Source organism: Mustela nigripes, chromosome 12, assembly GCF_022355385.1.
Source record: "Mustela nigripes isolate SB6536 chromosome 12, MUSNIG.SB6536, whole genome shotgun sequence".
NCBI lineage: Eukaryota > Metazoa > Chordata > Mammalia > Carnivora > Mustelidae > Mustela > Mustela nigripes.
Window position 1 is genome coordinate 129,880,384 of NC_081568.1, and position 17,158 is coordinate 129,897,541.

The window sequence follows — 17,158 nt, forward strand, 5'->3', positions numbered from 1 at the left end:
GCAAAATTTTAGGGTCTCTTTCCCTCATGTAAGCTGCCCTGCAGTGTGCTATCAGATACTGAAGCTGAGCCAGGTCAGCTCAAGGGCTTACACTCTTCCTGACCTTGGTTCTAGACTAAACACTAACATGTGCTCCTGAAATCATTGCTGGCACGCTAGGAGTCACTTAAAAGGATTCATTTCCTTTCACCAGTCTGCTCACATTATTTGAATAAATTATGATTGCACTGTGGTCTACATTTAAGATAGTAAGTTTTTTAGTTTAATAAAAATACTTAAAAAAAAATAAATCCAGGGTTTTTTTTTTGTTTTAGTAAAATGAAAAGGTGTACTAAGGTGAAAGGAAAGTACTAGTTATTCTAGGCATTTTTTCATCTCTGCTTATTCATTCAGCTTATATTCGTGTCATAAAATGAAAATAATATCCGATAAATAACTGAAAATAACTTGAAAAGAATGCCTGTGTAATCTAAATTCTTCTTATGGTCCCTCTGTGTCATTTAATCCTTCATTTTAATAAAAACAGTTTTAGTTGTGTCTTTGCACGTGGTTTTGTACAAAACGACTTACTTACTAGGCTGTATCTTCTTGGGATTGATGATAGAAGACCCAGAATACTGCATGTGCGTGGTTGTGAAAAGGTCATATATATAATAACTTAATAAAAAAATATATAAACAGTTAATGAAATGTTTACTGTTTGTAAAATAAAGTTTCTTGGGTGTGAAGGGGGAGACGTATTATTCATTTTGGGTTGTTGATATTGGTAAAAACCATCTTTTGTTGAATGAGGAAGGAAGATACTCAAGGATTTGAAGTCTGAATAATAGGAGTGACTTAGCTGGCAAACTGTAAGGCAGGGGTATTCCATTTTCTTGGTAGAGTTTGAGATCTAAGGAGAAAGTTCTTACTAATCCAGAAGTGAGTAAGTAAAGAGCTGGGGCTGAAGCAGCCATTCTGAAGCCTAAGTGGCAGATGCGTAGAAGAGGATTATAAACTGGACATGTGGAATGGAGCACCTTAGTAAACACATCACTGTTCTCAGGTGGTTTGCATCAGGTATGCAAGAAATGAGAGCCCTTATTTTTGGGGAGGGGAGAGTTGAGAACAGGGAGAACCGCAGAAGAGATCCAGCTTTACCGATAGGTCATACGTGCAGGTAACAGTGCTAGAGTATTGGGTAGTAAGAGTGGAGGACTCCTACAGTTAATAAAACATGGCTGTATGCAAAGTGTCCAAAGTAGAGCATATTAAAATTGGAAACCCAGAAATGGGGACCAAATAATCCCCACATTTCCACTTTCCACTGGACTGACCTTCTGGGTCTACATTTGACTTTAGAGATCATTCTAGACTAACCTCTCTATGTAATGGACAGAATCCAGAGAAATTGAGCTCCTTACCTAACTTCCTACATTTGATTACTGACCAAGAGGGGATGAGAAGGCCTTCTGCAAGTTTAAATAGTGAAACCCCATTGAAATTAATCTTAAAACATATAGAAACTCTTATTTTTCCTGGATAACTAGAATTTTATAGCACGCAGGTTTTTTAATCTCTTCCCTGAAAATACTTGTCCTACGAAAAACATTTAAGACTAAATTACTTAAATGTATCTTTTCCCCACTTAGATTTAAGAACATTCAGCATAGTTAGGAGCCTCTTCCTTGTGATCTGAATTAAGAAAAATATCTGTTGATGGTCAGACTTTCTTATGCTTGCAGAGGATCATCGTTGTTTCTAGCACAGACTTAAATTCACTAGAAATATTCCAAATAAGGCACTAATGTTTATTTCATATCCTAAATGAATTTTAAAGAAAAAGATATTTTCAATAACACAGTGAACCTGATTTAGCTTTTCCTTCTAAGCAGTTTCTTAGGAGAAAACTTCAGTATTCATCAGTGATAGTGCCAATTTCGCCCAAAAATTTCAGCACAATAAAAATAGAAACAAATACAAACAGAAATTTGAATCGTGGTTCTCTGGATGTTTATACTTCTCAAGAGCTTTTTCTTTTAATTTATTCTATTCCTTTAAAAATAAGTACAGGTGCTCTTTCTTTATTTGCCCTGTTGAAATCATGTTTCATCCTTCAAAGCCATTAACCCACCTTCTGAATCCTTGTCCGATCCTATAAGTCAGATTTCACTGCATATTAATGAATCATTGCAAGATATTATTGATGCATCTATTTAGCTATTATTTCACTATTATTTTACTTATAGTTAATTTCTGATATTTCTGATCTTTCTATCTTATTGGATTGAGAACAACTAGAAGATAGAAAATATATTTTCATTTTAGTGGAATCCTGTGGAATTGAATTAACCATGCTTATATATATATTTATATATTTATATTTACATATAAAATATATTTTTATTATATATTATATTTTAACATATATTTACATATTTATATATAAAATAAGGTACATCTATAGATAGCATGATAGATATAAATGTCTTATTTTTTCTACTGTGTATATATATCTTACTTTTTTCTACTCTCAAATTCTTTGAACATTATTCTTATATCCTTTCTAGATAGAACTCTCTGCTTCTGCCTAATGTATCATAAGAGGCTGTCTGTGAGATGGCTGGCAGAAAAAGTTAACTGTCACTTGAGAGGCTACCCACTGTGCAGTCTGCCAGGAACCCCCCATGGCTCCCTTTTCTGTGGAAGATTTTGGTGTTCTTCACTGTCATATGTGCCCCACTTGACATATGACAAATGCTCACTCTTTCAGGATACAATCACTGCTCTATACTTGGAAAGCTACTGTAGCCCAGAAAATTCTCATCTCTAGACAAAAATACATGGATTTGAGACCCAGCACTGCCCTTTGTAGTGTATTCTTAGGAGAGTCTGAGGGTTCAATGAGGCAATGCCTATGACAATATATAGTCATAAACTATTAAATACATGAACCATGATTTTATATTATTTTTTAAAAAATTATTTAAGAGAGAATGTGTGAGTAGTGGGGAGGGGCAGAGAGAGAAGGATAGAAAGAATCTCAAGCAGACTCTTCGCTGAGCACAGAGCCCTACACAGGGCTCGACCCACAATCCTGAAGTCATGACCTTAGCCAAAACCAAGAGTCAGCTGTTCGACTGACTAAACCACCCAGGCGCCCCTGAAAGATGATTTTAATATTAAACTCCTCTACCAAGGGTTTTACTTCTTAGGAAAGGGGAATATTGAAATCCAGTGTTTGTGGGCTAAGTACTACTTGTAATAAGATATTACCAAATAATTATATTTGCTGATTTTCTTAGAATGTCAGCAGTCTTATTATAATATATTTGTCTAAGATAGATCAAGTTAAGGATTTAATTGGCTAGAAAAGTCAATCCATACTAGGAAATTTTAATGCCTCTAATTCTTTTAATCTAATATGGGAAATCATTTTTTTCATCATTGACTATTCCTCTTTGTGGAAATATATTGGACTCATCACTTTGTACTTTTTAATTTTATAAAAGAGTTTATTTATTTATTTGAGAGAGTGAGCAAGAGAGAGGGAATACTAATAGACTAGGACCAGAGGGATGGGGAGAAGCAGACGCCTTGCTGAGCAGGGAGCCCCATGTGAGGCTCGATCCCAGGACTCTGCTTAACCAACTGAGCCACCCTAGCACCCCTGTACTTTTTTATTCTAAATGCTAAATACTGTAGCTTTTTTGTTCTAAGCAAAGGCAGGAGTTAAATTACCTTGAAGTTAAAAAAAAGTAGTGTAAACCCATACATTAGGATTTCTCTTAGTGTGTGTGCGTGTGCGCGCATGTGCATGTTTTAAGATTTATTTATTTGCTTGAGAGAGAGAGTGCACATGGGGGTGGAGTGTGAGTGGAAGGGGCAGAGGGAGAGAGAAACAAGCAGACTCTGGGCTGAGCAGGGAGCCCAGTACAGGGCTTGATCTCAGGACCCTGAGATCACAGCCTGAACCAAAGCCCAAGTCAGATGGTAACCAACTTTACCACCCAGGTTCCCCTCCCTTAGTGTTTTTGAAGAAATAACTGAGACATGGTATCCTAGCACACTTAAAAACAAAACCTTACTTGAAACCTGAAATTATACAGAAAATTATCAACTTCTTACTATATAAAAAAGGCTCTTCAAATATTTGAAAGCAGTTTGGTACTGTCATTCTCATATATATATATATAATTGCTGATATCCTAAATATATATATATATATATGTATATATATATATATATATACACAGTTAATTTTTTTGTATTATATGCAGCATATCTCTTATGTCTTAACCAAATTCTTGATAAATATTTGAAAAAAAAAAAAAAACCCGCGATTCCAAGTCATTCATACCCCTGATAACTTCCTCACAGATCTCTATCAAGCCTTAAGTCAATATTCCATGGATATCATTCTTAAGCCCACAAATCCACTTGACTATGACTCTGTCCAGCCTGCTTCATCTCCATTTTAACCACAGGATTGTAATGATGGGTTAAATGGCTTGCTGAAATCTTGTTGCATTATATTTATGGGCTTCCTCTGATCTATTGTTTTTATAGTACAAAAAAAGAATCTAGTAAGCTTTCTATTAAAATATGTTGAGAGATACTCTTCATTGATCTCTTGCATTCCTGTTTGTCTTAGAGGGTATGCTAAGAATGAAAGGCCCTGACTGATCTTTACCTGGGCCATTCCCCAGGGATGTATTTGTTAGTAATCAACTTTGAGGAATGAGGTAATGTCTCTCTCTGAGACAAAGAGCAGGCTTTCTCCCTGCCTGCTATAAAACAGAAGCTTTCCCAAACTCAAAGTTCCTCTTCTGTACTGTATCCTACTCTGTGTGCAGGCATCACATCTGGTCTTATCCACAACAGCTCCATTTTGGGGTCTGCATAATAAAGCCCTTCATCTCTAACCCATGAAGAAACAACAGGCTAACTTATTAGCTAGTAAGTAGGGTAAAATCTTAGATCAAACAAAACAATATGTATGAAGGAGTAGACTAACCTTAAGTATACAGCTCAATCTTATAAAATAGATTAATTTTGCATGGTTTTGAACTTGGCATAAGTGGAATCAAACCTTATTATTCTTTTGGTCTAGTTTTTTTCTCCAGCATCATGTTGAGAAGACTCATCCATATTTTGTTTGCAGAAATTCATTAATTTTCATTGCTATATGTTATTCTATTGTGTAAATACAACACTTTTTTCTATTCTATCATTTATGGACATTTGTGTTGATTCCAGTTTGGAGCTACTGTTATTTTGAATATCCTTTTTTTTTTTTTTAAAGATTTTATTTATTTGATAGAGCAGAAGTACGTAGAGAGGCAGGCAGAGAGAGAGAGAGGAGGAAGCAGGCTCCCCGCTGAGCAGAGAGCCCAATGTGGGGCTCAATCCCAGGACCCCGGGATCATGACCCGAGCTGAAGGCAAAAGCTTTAACCCACTGAGCCAGACAGGCACCCCGAATATTCTTTGTTTTTAAATATTGATAACTAATTGCCATTATTTATTTATTTTTATTATGATCAGTTAGCCACTGTATAATACATCATTAGTTTTTTATATAGTGTTCAGTGAGTCATTAGTTATGTATAACACCCAGTGCTTTGAATATCCTTAAATATATTTTTTTGGTGTACATATCTGTTGGACATATCTACTTGGAGATAAACAACTGGGCTATAGCATATACATATGTTTAGTATTAGTAAAAAGTGCCAAAAAGTTTTCTGTGATGGTTGTACAAACTTACACTCCTGTTAACAAATAGTATCTCAGTTACTCTACATCCTTGCCAAAATAAGGTGTGATCAGTTTTGTAACTGTAGCTATTATGGTAGGTATAGAGCACCAAGATGGAGTTTTTGGGGTTTTGTGGGTTTGTTTTTTTTTTTTTTAAGGTTTTGTTTATTTGAGAGAGAGAGGGAGAAAGAAGATGTGAGCCAGTGTCAGCATGAGCCAGGAATGGGGTGCTCAGAAGGAGAGGGAGAAGCAAATTCCCCACCAAGCAGGGAGTCGACGGGGCTCCATCCCAGGACCCCAAGATCATGACTTGAGCCCAGGGCAGACGCCTAACTGACTGAGCCACACAGGAGCCACAAAATATTCTGGTTTTATTTATTTTTTATTTTTATTTTTATTTTTTTAAGATTTCATTTATTTGACAGAGAGAGACCACAAGCAGGCATAGAGGCAGGCAGAGAGAGAGGAGGAAGCAGGCTCCCTGCTGAGCAGAGAGCCCGATGCGTGCCTCGATCCCAGGACCCTGAGATCATGACCTGAGCCGAAGGCAGCGGCTTAACCCACTGAGCCACCCAGGCGCCCGATATTCTGGTTTTAATTAGCTTTTTAAACTCACTGATTATGTTGAACATATTTGCATATACTTCTTGGTTCTTTGAATAGGCTTTTTTTGTGAAGTGCCTTGTTCAAGACATTTGCTCCTGTTACTCTTAGCTTGTCTTTTTCAAATAAGTTTGGAGGCGTTCTTTATATATCTGCATACAATTACTTTTTCATTACATGCATTATAAATATCTTCTTTTATAATATGGTTTACTTTCTCACTATCTTAATGATTGATGTCTTTAGATGAACAGAAGTTCCAAGTTTTAATGTAATGGAGTTTATCCATCTTTTCCTTTAGGAGTACAGCTTTATGTGTTCCTATCCCTATGGGCTTATTTATGTGTGTTATTTTCTAGAGGTTTTATTGTTTTATCTGACATTTGCACATGTGATTTACCTGGAATCTTTTTTTTCATCCGTAGTAGTGCATGCATCAGCATATATTTCTTTTTTTTCTGAGTAGCATTCCATTGTATACATGTGCAGCTATCTATCCACTTGAGTTTTCTCCAGTTTGGGGCTGTTATGAATGACACTGCCATAAATACATTTGTACAAATCTTTTTATAGTCATGTTTTCATTTCTTTTAGGTAAATACATAATAGTAGAATTGGTAGTTCCTACTGTAGGTGTGAGTTTAATTTTTATTAGAAACTGTCAGTTTTCCAAAGTGGTTATAGCATTTAACAAGCTACCAACAATGTATGAGAGTTTCAGTTATTCCACAATTTTGTTAGTATTTGATGTTGTCAGTCTTTTTAATTTTAGCCATTGCAGTACTTGTGAAGTGATACCTCCTTGTGGTTTTATTTGCATATCCTAATCATAAACAACATTGAACTCTCTGCATGTTCTTAATTCTATATCTTTCTTTGGATATTTTTCTTGCCCATTTTTATTGTGTTGTTTATCTTTTTGTTACTAAATTGCAGGAGTTCTTTCTATAACCTGGAATAAAGCCAATTTTGAAAGTTTGGGAGATCTATTGTACAAAAGTGTGGATAAATTTAACACTCCTAAACTAAACTATAGACCTAAGTATAGTAAAGTTGCTACATTTGGTTGTGTTGCTTTTACCACATTTTGTTTTTAAATTTAAAGAGAAAGTCAGTTCTATGGCTTACCTATTATTCACTTTCATGATAAGCACAGTTTTCTTTTGTTTGGTTTTAATTTGGGTGCTGTCCATTTTTTAAATTTATTTTTTTATTATTTTTAGGGGTTGCTGTCCATTTTAATTTGCTTTCTTTTCCTTTGTGTTCCTTTATGGTTACTGCTTTTTTTTTTTTTTTAAGATTTTATTTATTTATTTGACAAAGAGAGAGATCACAAGTAGGCAGAGAGGCAGGCAGAGAGAGAGAAGCAGGCTCCCCACTGAACAGAGTGCCCAATGCGGGGCTTGATCCCAGGACTCTGGGATCATGACCTGAGCTGAAGGCAGAGGCTTTAACCCATTGAGCCAGCCAGGCACCTCTATGGTTACTGTTTTTTGAGTCCTAAGAAATCTTCTCCTGTATCAAGATCATAAAGATGCTTTCTTACATTTCCTTCTAGGAACTCTATACTTTAGTTCTAGAAGTCATTTGAATTAATTTTGTTTATGATGAGAGGCAGGGATTGAACTTCTGTTTTCCCATGCAATTATCTAGCTCTTTCACTACGAGTTCTTCACAAGAATTTCCTTTCCCCATTGAATCGCTTGATGTCTATGTGGTAAATGAGTCAGACACATATAGGTGTGTTTATTTGGGGGCTCTGTTATGTCTCATTGATCTGCTTGGTTGTCTTGAAGCCAAAACACATCCCTGACTACAACTTTATAGTAGTGCTTCTCTTCCCAATTTGCTCTTTTTCAACATTTTCCTTTATTTTAGATCTTTTGCATTTCCATGAAAAATTTAGAAGCAGCTTGTAAAATTCAACCAAAAAAGCCTGCTTAGAATATGGTTGAGATTTCATTCATTCTGTTGATCAATTTGAGGAGAATTAACTCTTAACAGTCAATATTAATCTTCCATTTTATGGGCTTAATATATTGTTGGATTTAATTTGCACTTCTTTAATTTCTCTTAGCAATATTTTGTAGTATAAAAGGTGTAACTTATTCCTCTTTAAAATTGTTTCTAAGTGCTTTGTTGTTGGGTGGATTTCTTTGATGCTGTTGTTACAAAAGATACTTCTCTAATTTTGGACTCTTCATTCACCCAATACAATTCAAGGTGAATTACAGTTAAGATAACCCTGGGAGGATGAAATTATCAAGAGCTACTTCAGAAAAGAACAATCTGTCATAGAGAGAACCACTTGTACAGAGACATGTGGGTCACATAAATAATCAAGTTTTATGGTTAGTGAGTCACAAAGTCAGAAGAGATTCTGCTGTAGGCTATCTCAGATTCTGATGAGTGATTTAAAAATTTCTATACTTTTCTCCTTGATGGCTGAGGATGGCAGTTAGGATTTGGCATGAAAGTAGGGAGAGAAACAGTTAGATTTTGCTTTAATAACAGAGAGTGGATTACAGTTGGGAAGGGTGGCAGAAAATTTATGTTCTCAATATAAATGTGTTTCATGTGTGAATGTGATACAAGGATAATTTAACATACAAAAATATGTAAATGTGACATACCACATTTGCAGAACAAAAGACCAAAATCCAGGATCATCTTAATTGATATAAAAACGGCATTTGGCAAAATTCGGTGAATGAAAGGAAATTACCTCAAGGTAGTAAAGTTCATATAAAAAAGTTCTCAGCTAACATTGTAATCAATGATGAAAAAGTGAAAGCTTTTCCCTAAGATTAGGACCAAGACAACCCAATTTCACCCTTTTGTTCAACATAATACTAGGGGCTTTAGCCAGAGCAATTAGCCAGGAAAAAGAAAAGACATCCAAATTGGAAAGGAATAAGTAAAATCATCTCTGTTCTCAGCATAATCTTATTTGTAGAAAACGTTAAAGGTTGCATACAACAAAACCTGTTAGAACTAATAAAGAAGTTTAACAAAGTTCCCAGACACAAAATCAGCACTCAGAAATCAGTTGTGTTTTTATACAGTAATGAACAATCCTAAAAGGAAATTTTTCTTTGAATCCACTTATCCTAACATCAAAAAAAGAATAAATTATTTAGGAATAAACCTAACCAAAGAGCTAAAAGATCTGTACACTGAAAACTATAAAACATTGCTGAAAGAAGTTAAAGAAGACACAAATAAATGGAAAGTCATCCTGCTTTCATGGATTGGAAGTCTTAATATTGTTAAAATGCCCATATTACCCAAAGCCATCAATAGATTTGATGTACTCCCTACCCTACAAAACCCCAATGGCATTTTTCTTTCAGAAATAGAAAAAATTCTAAAATTTGCATAGAATTTCAAAGGATCCACAACAAGCAGTCTTGATAAGGAAGTATAAAATTGAAAATCTCACACTTCATGATATCAAAATATATTACAAAGTTCCAGTAATCAATAGTATTATATGGTATAAGGACAGATAGAACAATGAAACAAAATACAGATCCTAGAAATAAACCCCGGCATATACAGTCAAATGATTTTTGACAGGGATGCCAAGAACAGAGAAAGGATAATCTCTTTAATAAATGGTGTTGGGAATACTGGATATCCCCAGGCAATAGAATGAAGATGGATCCCTATCTTAACCATATAAAAATATTAACTTGACATGTATTAAAGATCTAAGTGTAAGACATGAAACTACAAAAATCCTATAAAAATCATAGGAGAAAATCTTCATGACCTCAGAATGGGCAATGATTTCTTGGATATGATACCACAAGCACAGGCAAAAATAGATAAATGGGACCACATCAGACTTAAAAACTTCTGCACAGCAAAAGAAGCAGTCAGTAGAGTGTAAAGGTAATATATAGATTGGAAGAAAAATTTGCAAACCATTTATCAGATAAAGGATTAGTACCCAAAATATATAAAGAATTCTCGCAACTCAATAACAAAACCAAACAACAAATATCTCGATTAAAAAACAGGCAAAGGACTGGAATAGACATGGCTCCAAAGAAAATACACAAATGGCCAACAAGCATAGGAAAAGATGTTTGATATCAATAGCCGTCAGGTATATGCAAACAGGTGATACTACCTTACACCCATGAAGATGGCCACCATCAACCTGGAAAATAACAAGTCTTTGCAAGCATGTGGAGAATTTGGAATCCTGTGCACTGTTGGTGTGATTATAAACTGGTGCAGTCACTATGGAGAATGGTATGGAGAGTCTTCAAAAATTAAAAATGAAACTCAGTGTGATCCCTCAATTCATCTTCTGTGCATTTATCCAAAAGATTGAAAACAGGATCTTAAAGAGATACTGCACACCCATGTTCATTGCAGCATTATTCACAGTAGCCTAGAGGTCGAAACAGCCTACCTGTCCATCAGTGGGTGAGTGGATTAAGAAAATGAGCTATATACATACAGTGGAATGTTTTTCAGTCTTAAAAAGGAAAGAAACCTATCCTATTCTGCAACATGGTTAAAACTACAAGACATTAAATTAAGTAAAGTAAGTCAGCCACAAAAGGACAAATACTATATAATTCCGCTTACATGCAGTTTTAAAGTAATCAAACTCACAGAAACAGAAAGTAGAATGGTGGTTGCCGGGGCTGCTGGCAGGGGGACACGGGGAGTTGGTCAACGAATATAGAATTTCAGTCATGCAAGAAGAAAAAGTTCTAGAAATCTATTGTATCACACCGTGCATAGAGTTAACAACATACTATACACATAAAATTGTTAAAAGATAAGTTCATGGTATCTGTTTTTTACCACAACTTTTTAAAAAGTGAAAAAGGAGACTTTGTTATTTTGGTTTAGTCTGACTTTTTTCTTAACACTTAAGACATTTCCAGCTCTTTGCTTCAATGTGTTCTTTAAATGTACATTTTAAAGTAATATTTTTGTAATCTCATAGGAAGTTTCATAACTGGTGAATATATCTGTGCTCAAAACCATTACATATATTCTAACTATAACCAACAAAATCTGTGTAAGATGAACATGTAAATATACATTTCTAATCATTTTAAGATTTTATTTATTTATTTGACAGACAGAGATCACAAGCAGGCAGAGAGAGACAGAGGGAAGCAGACTCCCTGCTGAGCAGAGAGCCCAATGCTGGGCTGGATCCCAGGATCCTGAGATCATGACCTGAACCAAAGGCAGAGGCTTAACCCACTGAGCCACCCAGGCACCCCTCTAATCATTTTAAATACTACTATGAAATAGATCTTATAAAGTCATCATTGGTATCACTGATTTGGATACCTTAATGTCCCTAAAAATCGAGCCTATGATAAGTTCAATTTCTAAAAATACTTTTAGCTTTTATAAACATATTTCTCTTATTAAATTTAAATGTATTTTTGCATGTGTCCTTTTATCCCATATCTCTTTATCATATGATCTCTCTGATATGAAGAATTTGAGAGGCCGGGCGGAGCATTATGGGGGTAGGGAGGGAAAAAATGAAACAAGATGACGAACCATAAGAGACTCTTAATCTCACAAAACAAAATGAGGGTTGCCAGGGGACGTGAGGTATGAAGAGGGTGGCTGGGTTATGGACATGGGGGCGGATATGTACTATGGTGAGTGCTGTGAAATGTGAAGCCTGATGATTCATATACCTGTACCCCTGGGGCACATAATACATTATATGTTAATAAAAATAATTTAAAGAAATCTGACTAAATAAACTTGAATTGATGCCTTTTTTTTTTCCTCTGTAAGTTGTCCTATAGCAGATAGAGGCATCAAAACAAGCATTCCACTGATTTCTTTTTAAATGCGTTATAGCATCTAAGTATTTGTACTGTGTTCCAGGAGGCTTTAGAGCTAACGTCTTCTATACCTGATTTTCCTGTCTTTTCTTGTCTTTACACTTTATACCAAAGATAGTTTTGAGGAACATAAGCCACAAAATGGAAAAGTGAGTAGTTTGGCACAAAGGAGAGAGATAGGCAGTGGAACTTCTTTGCTTCGGTGGCAGACAGTATGTTGTGGACAGGAGGGGTCGGGGATTTACAATCCCAGTACATGTATTTTTGTGTATATAAGTATATTTATAGGTCTTAGGAATAAAATTAGTTGATGAATCTATCTTTCTAGCTTCCTCTTTGAGCATTAAAACATATCACTATCAAACTGTTGCAATTAAACACATAGTAAAAAGTAAAATCTTGGTTGAAAGTAGACAAGGGAACCATGGGAATCGTTTAAATGAAAGGGACTACACCTGTATGGAATACTGAGCAATAAATATCTTAAAACAAGAGTAAAGAACAAGATAACAACTTTTTTAGGCTTTGAGGGCCCTACAATCTCTATTGCAACTCTCTGTCACAAAATGAAACCATCTATAGACAATATGTAAAGGAAGTAAAGCTTTATTTAACAACAACAAAAAGAAAAAAAGCAAGAAGCTGGTTTTGGCCTCCAGACATAGTTTGCAAACTCTTGCCCGACAATTTCAGTAGTATCACCAAAAGCACCACCATAAAAATAAAAGGTAAATTCAGTTCCTTCCTCCTTAATGTGAAAGAGCTGATTATGTCCCAAGGGCCTTCTAGCACTGACATTCTGAGACTTTGTGAAAGTTGACTCTCTCATCTGTTGTGGCAATTCATATAATGTCTGGCAAGATTATAGCTGGTGCCCCTTGAACCAGCAAGTTAAACATACTGTGAAATGTACTCCTTTATTTCATAGAACTGTTATCATGATTGCTATTGAGTAATATTCTCACAGAGCATCAGCAAAGGAGAAATGCAAAAGGTTCCCACTATTGTGCAGTGTTAGCAGAACATGGCTATTAAGGAACTTTGTCAGAAAAGACTGATGTCATGTATTAACCCAAATTGGGAAAACCATACACTCAGCTCCACATTTGGCCTAGCTGAATGATGTTACTTAGGTACCAAGCTGTTCCGTAAGTGCTGCTTTAAAAAGAAAATGGAATCAGGGGAGCTAGTGTATTCTTGTAGTCATTTTCAGTTATTCATTGTTTCATCTTACTCATCTTCACAAACTGACCCATTTCTAGCTTATTGCTGAGTCATTTCCGATCTAATGCTTTAGTCTTCACTTGGAAAATTCTTAATATAAGCCCTCAGCACGACAGCCGACAACAAGAGCATCCTCCTGGCTAATCTCCTTCTGTGCTGTCCATCTCTCCTGCTTGTACCTTAAATGCAGCATTTTCTTCTTCAAGAACTTGTTTTGGCTTATCTCCTATTATTTAGAATCATTCTGTGTTGGGGCATCTGGCTGGCTCAGTCAGTTAAAGCATCTGCCTTTGGCTCAGGTCATGATCCCAGGGTCCTGGGATTGAGCCCCTGTGTTGGGCTCTCTGCTCAGCTTTTCCTTTTCCCTCTGCCCCTCCCCCTCTTCCTGCTCTCTCTCAAATAAAGTCTTTTAAAAATAATAAAAAATAAAATATTTTGTGTTTCATGGAGAACAGTTTCCATCACCACTCGTTGTTTATGATTATCATACGTCTTTTTCCCCTTATTTCTGATGGTTCAGTTAACACCTGTAACTCTCATCACTATGGATTAAAGAGAAAAAGTTGTTTTTTTAAATAAAAACTCTGAACAGTGACATAAATGGGGTCTCCAAAATACCTCCCTACAACTTAATAGTTGCTTATCCTATTTACATTTCTAAGTAAACACAATTAAACCAAACTTGTCAGGAATAAATTTATATCCTAAAAAACAAGGGTAATGAACTATATATTTTATATATTACTGGGGACTGATATCTCTTAATTTAATAAACTCTGAAGCTATTTGAAGATAAATTAAAATCTCTACATGATTCAGTGACAAGAAGTTATTAGTGGTATAGCCCTGACGATCCCTTTTCTCTAATAACAAATTGATAAATTAGTATTCTTATTTATATAATAGTCTCTCTGAGTTTATTGAATGTGATCAGTTCCCCCACAGTCCATGAATACTGAAAGAACAGATAAAATCAAATTTCCATATCATAGAGTAAAAAATCTTTTGAGAAAGTACTGTTGAGAATAACAGCCTTCTATTCTACTAGAAGTTGGCTGCAACCAATAATAAACACTTTTATTTATTGTTCCCTACTTATCCCAGACATTTAATATGTATTACCTTTTAAAATTCTCAAATAAACTTCTGATACAACTAGGTATCCATTAGGAACCTTGGTGTAGCTGGTACGGAAGATGTATTAAAAATTACTGAGATTTGGGGCAGCTGGGTGGTTCAGTCAGTTAAGCATCTGACTCTTGGTTTCAGCTCAGGTCATGATCTCAGGGTCCTGAGATCAAGCCCTGCTTGGGGCTCCACACTCAGCGGGGCCTCTGCTTGAGGCTCCCTCTGCCCTCAGTCATGGATGCCCTCTCTCTCTCAAAATAAATCTTAAAAAAAAAAAAAAAAAAAGAATGCTGGAACACTGAAAAGAACTAAAATAAAGTAAAGTCAAATTCATTTATTTAAAAAAAATAGGTTTATTAGTTCACTTAATTGAAAAATCTAGAAGGAAGTCCCTGTTTAGTCCGTGTTTGATCCAGTGGCTCACATGTGTCGCCAGAAACCATTCTCTTTTCTTCACTATTTTCTGCTTCCCTTGATGATAGCTTTACCCCTAGTCTGCCAGTCCTTGTGGTGCTGTATGCTGTCTTGTACACTTCCAGTGGCAGAGAATGCTTCTTTCCTGGTGCTTCTCTCAAAAACCAAAGTTTCATTCCCCTCTTAAGCATCTCCTTTTGTCTCAGTGACCCAAATTAAGCCATATGCCTATCTCTGAACCAGTCACTTGGACAGGGGAATGGGCTTCATTCATTGCGTGAAGCCAATCTAGGGCCACCTTTCTTGTTGAGGGTGAGGTGAATACTTCCCAAAATGGGAGAAGGGCAGGAAATTGAGGCAAGTAAGGGAACATAGATATGTGACTAACAACCTGTCTCTACTACAACTCTTTGTTTCTTTAGATTCAAAATAACTCAAGCAAAAATAAGAAATAGGAGTAGTATTGTGTGTATGATGTGTTCTAGGCAGGGGCTTAGTGTTTTAGATACATTTTTAGTCTTCAAAACCATCTTGAGAAATAAATGGAATTAATTCTTATTTAAAAGGAGTTTAGAAAGGTAAGGGGCACCTGTATGGTTCATTCGGTTAAGCCTTTGGCTCAGGTCATGATTTTAGACTCCTGGGATTGAGCCCCACATCAGGCTCCCTGCTCAGTGTGGAGTCTGCTTCTCCCACTCCTTCTGCCCCTTCCCCCCATTTGTGCACTCACTCTCTCTCTTTTTCTCTCAAATAAATAAATACTAGAAAAAAAATATTAAACAGATTTTTTAAAAAGATTAAAATTGCCCGAGGCCACATAGGTAATCAGACCTAGGTCAGTCTGACTTCAATATCCATGGTCTTTTCACGATGTCATGCTATCTCCCTAATAAACCAAAAATTGACTATACAAAGATATGAAGTATCATCTTAGAAATATATCACTGATGAAGAATTCTAGAAGATAATCCATCCTGTTTTGGTTTAATGTACAGTATACCTATATAGAAATAATCCTTGTTAAGACAGATTTACGAAAGGGAAATTAATATCTTGTTTTGCCCACTTTGAACACCCAGATCCTTCCCTCAGTGGTCAGGTATGTTACTCTATGCTATATGCACACATACATATATACATACATGCATACACATAGAAACATATGTATTATATATATGATTATTGTGTCTATCACAAATTCTAAGAGAGGCTCTTTAACTTGGCACTTAATGAAAATGGCAGGGGAATGAGTTAAAAGGAACAGATCCTATCCTCTACAATAACTGACAGTGAATACTAAAAACTCTATCATCTGATGTCACTCTCTGGTTGTTGTTCACTTAATGGTAATAATCAAGTACTGTGCCTCGGGGAACCTTTCTGAATTATTTCCTAGACCAGAAATGTCTCATACTCTGTCCCCCAGGGAGTTTACTTCTTGCTTCAGGGTTCTTATTGCTTGCATCTGCCCAAAGCTCAGGCTTTCAGTACTGAATCACAATTATTTAACTTTTATTTAAGGCTTTGCTTCTCTGCAGTATTCTGCAAGAAGCTGACTAGGACTGTGGAATGGCGCAGCTTTCCTCCTTTACTTAAGATCATTCTGTCTGTGTCTTGAATAACTATAAGTTGGAAATAAATTTAAAATTTACTTTAATAATTTAATGATTTTAAGCAAGAAATTTCTCTAAGTCAGAAATATTTTGGGATTAACTAAGAGGCAATCAGATAAGCCTTTGTCTGTATCTTTGGCTGTGTCTCAGTATTTCGAAATAGCTGTATGTCATTTGCTGTCTAGTACTTTACCTTTTATTGTCTTGGCATCACTTTTCAGGCAATTTGTAATGCTGTTTAAGTGCTGTCTTTTCTTTATTATATTATGCATTTGTTAGTTTACAATTTTATCTACCAGGGATTGCTCTTTGCAAATCATTTTTAAAAAGATGCAGTTTTCAAGGCATTAGTGTTAGGGAAGCATCTATCAAAATGAGCTCAGTCTTAAATGGGCAAACTTTTATTGATGGAATTTAAAGAATTTTATGGCATCCATAGGGTGCCATTGATAAGAAATGTAATATCCTTTTTTCAACACTATTTTAACATTTAACAAGTACTTGAAAAGCATAGTTCTCACCATTGGAGAGGGACTAGGGAAGAAATGTTAAGATTAATGATAAAATGATTCTGGTCTTCATGGGAAGCTAAGAA

General features: G+C 35.6%; 1 protein-coding gene across 3 annotated transcripts in view; it reads left to right on the forward strand.

Annotated features, from left to right (window-relative positions):
• Positions 1-17,158, forward strand: part of FER (FER tyrosine kinase) — a 473,779-nt gene that overhangs the window by 337,519 nt on the left and 119,102 nt on the right. The window lies entirely within an intron of this gene.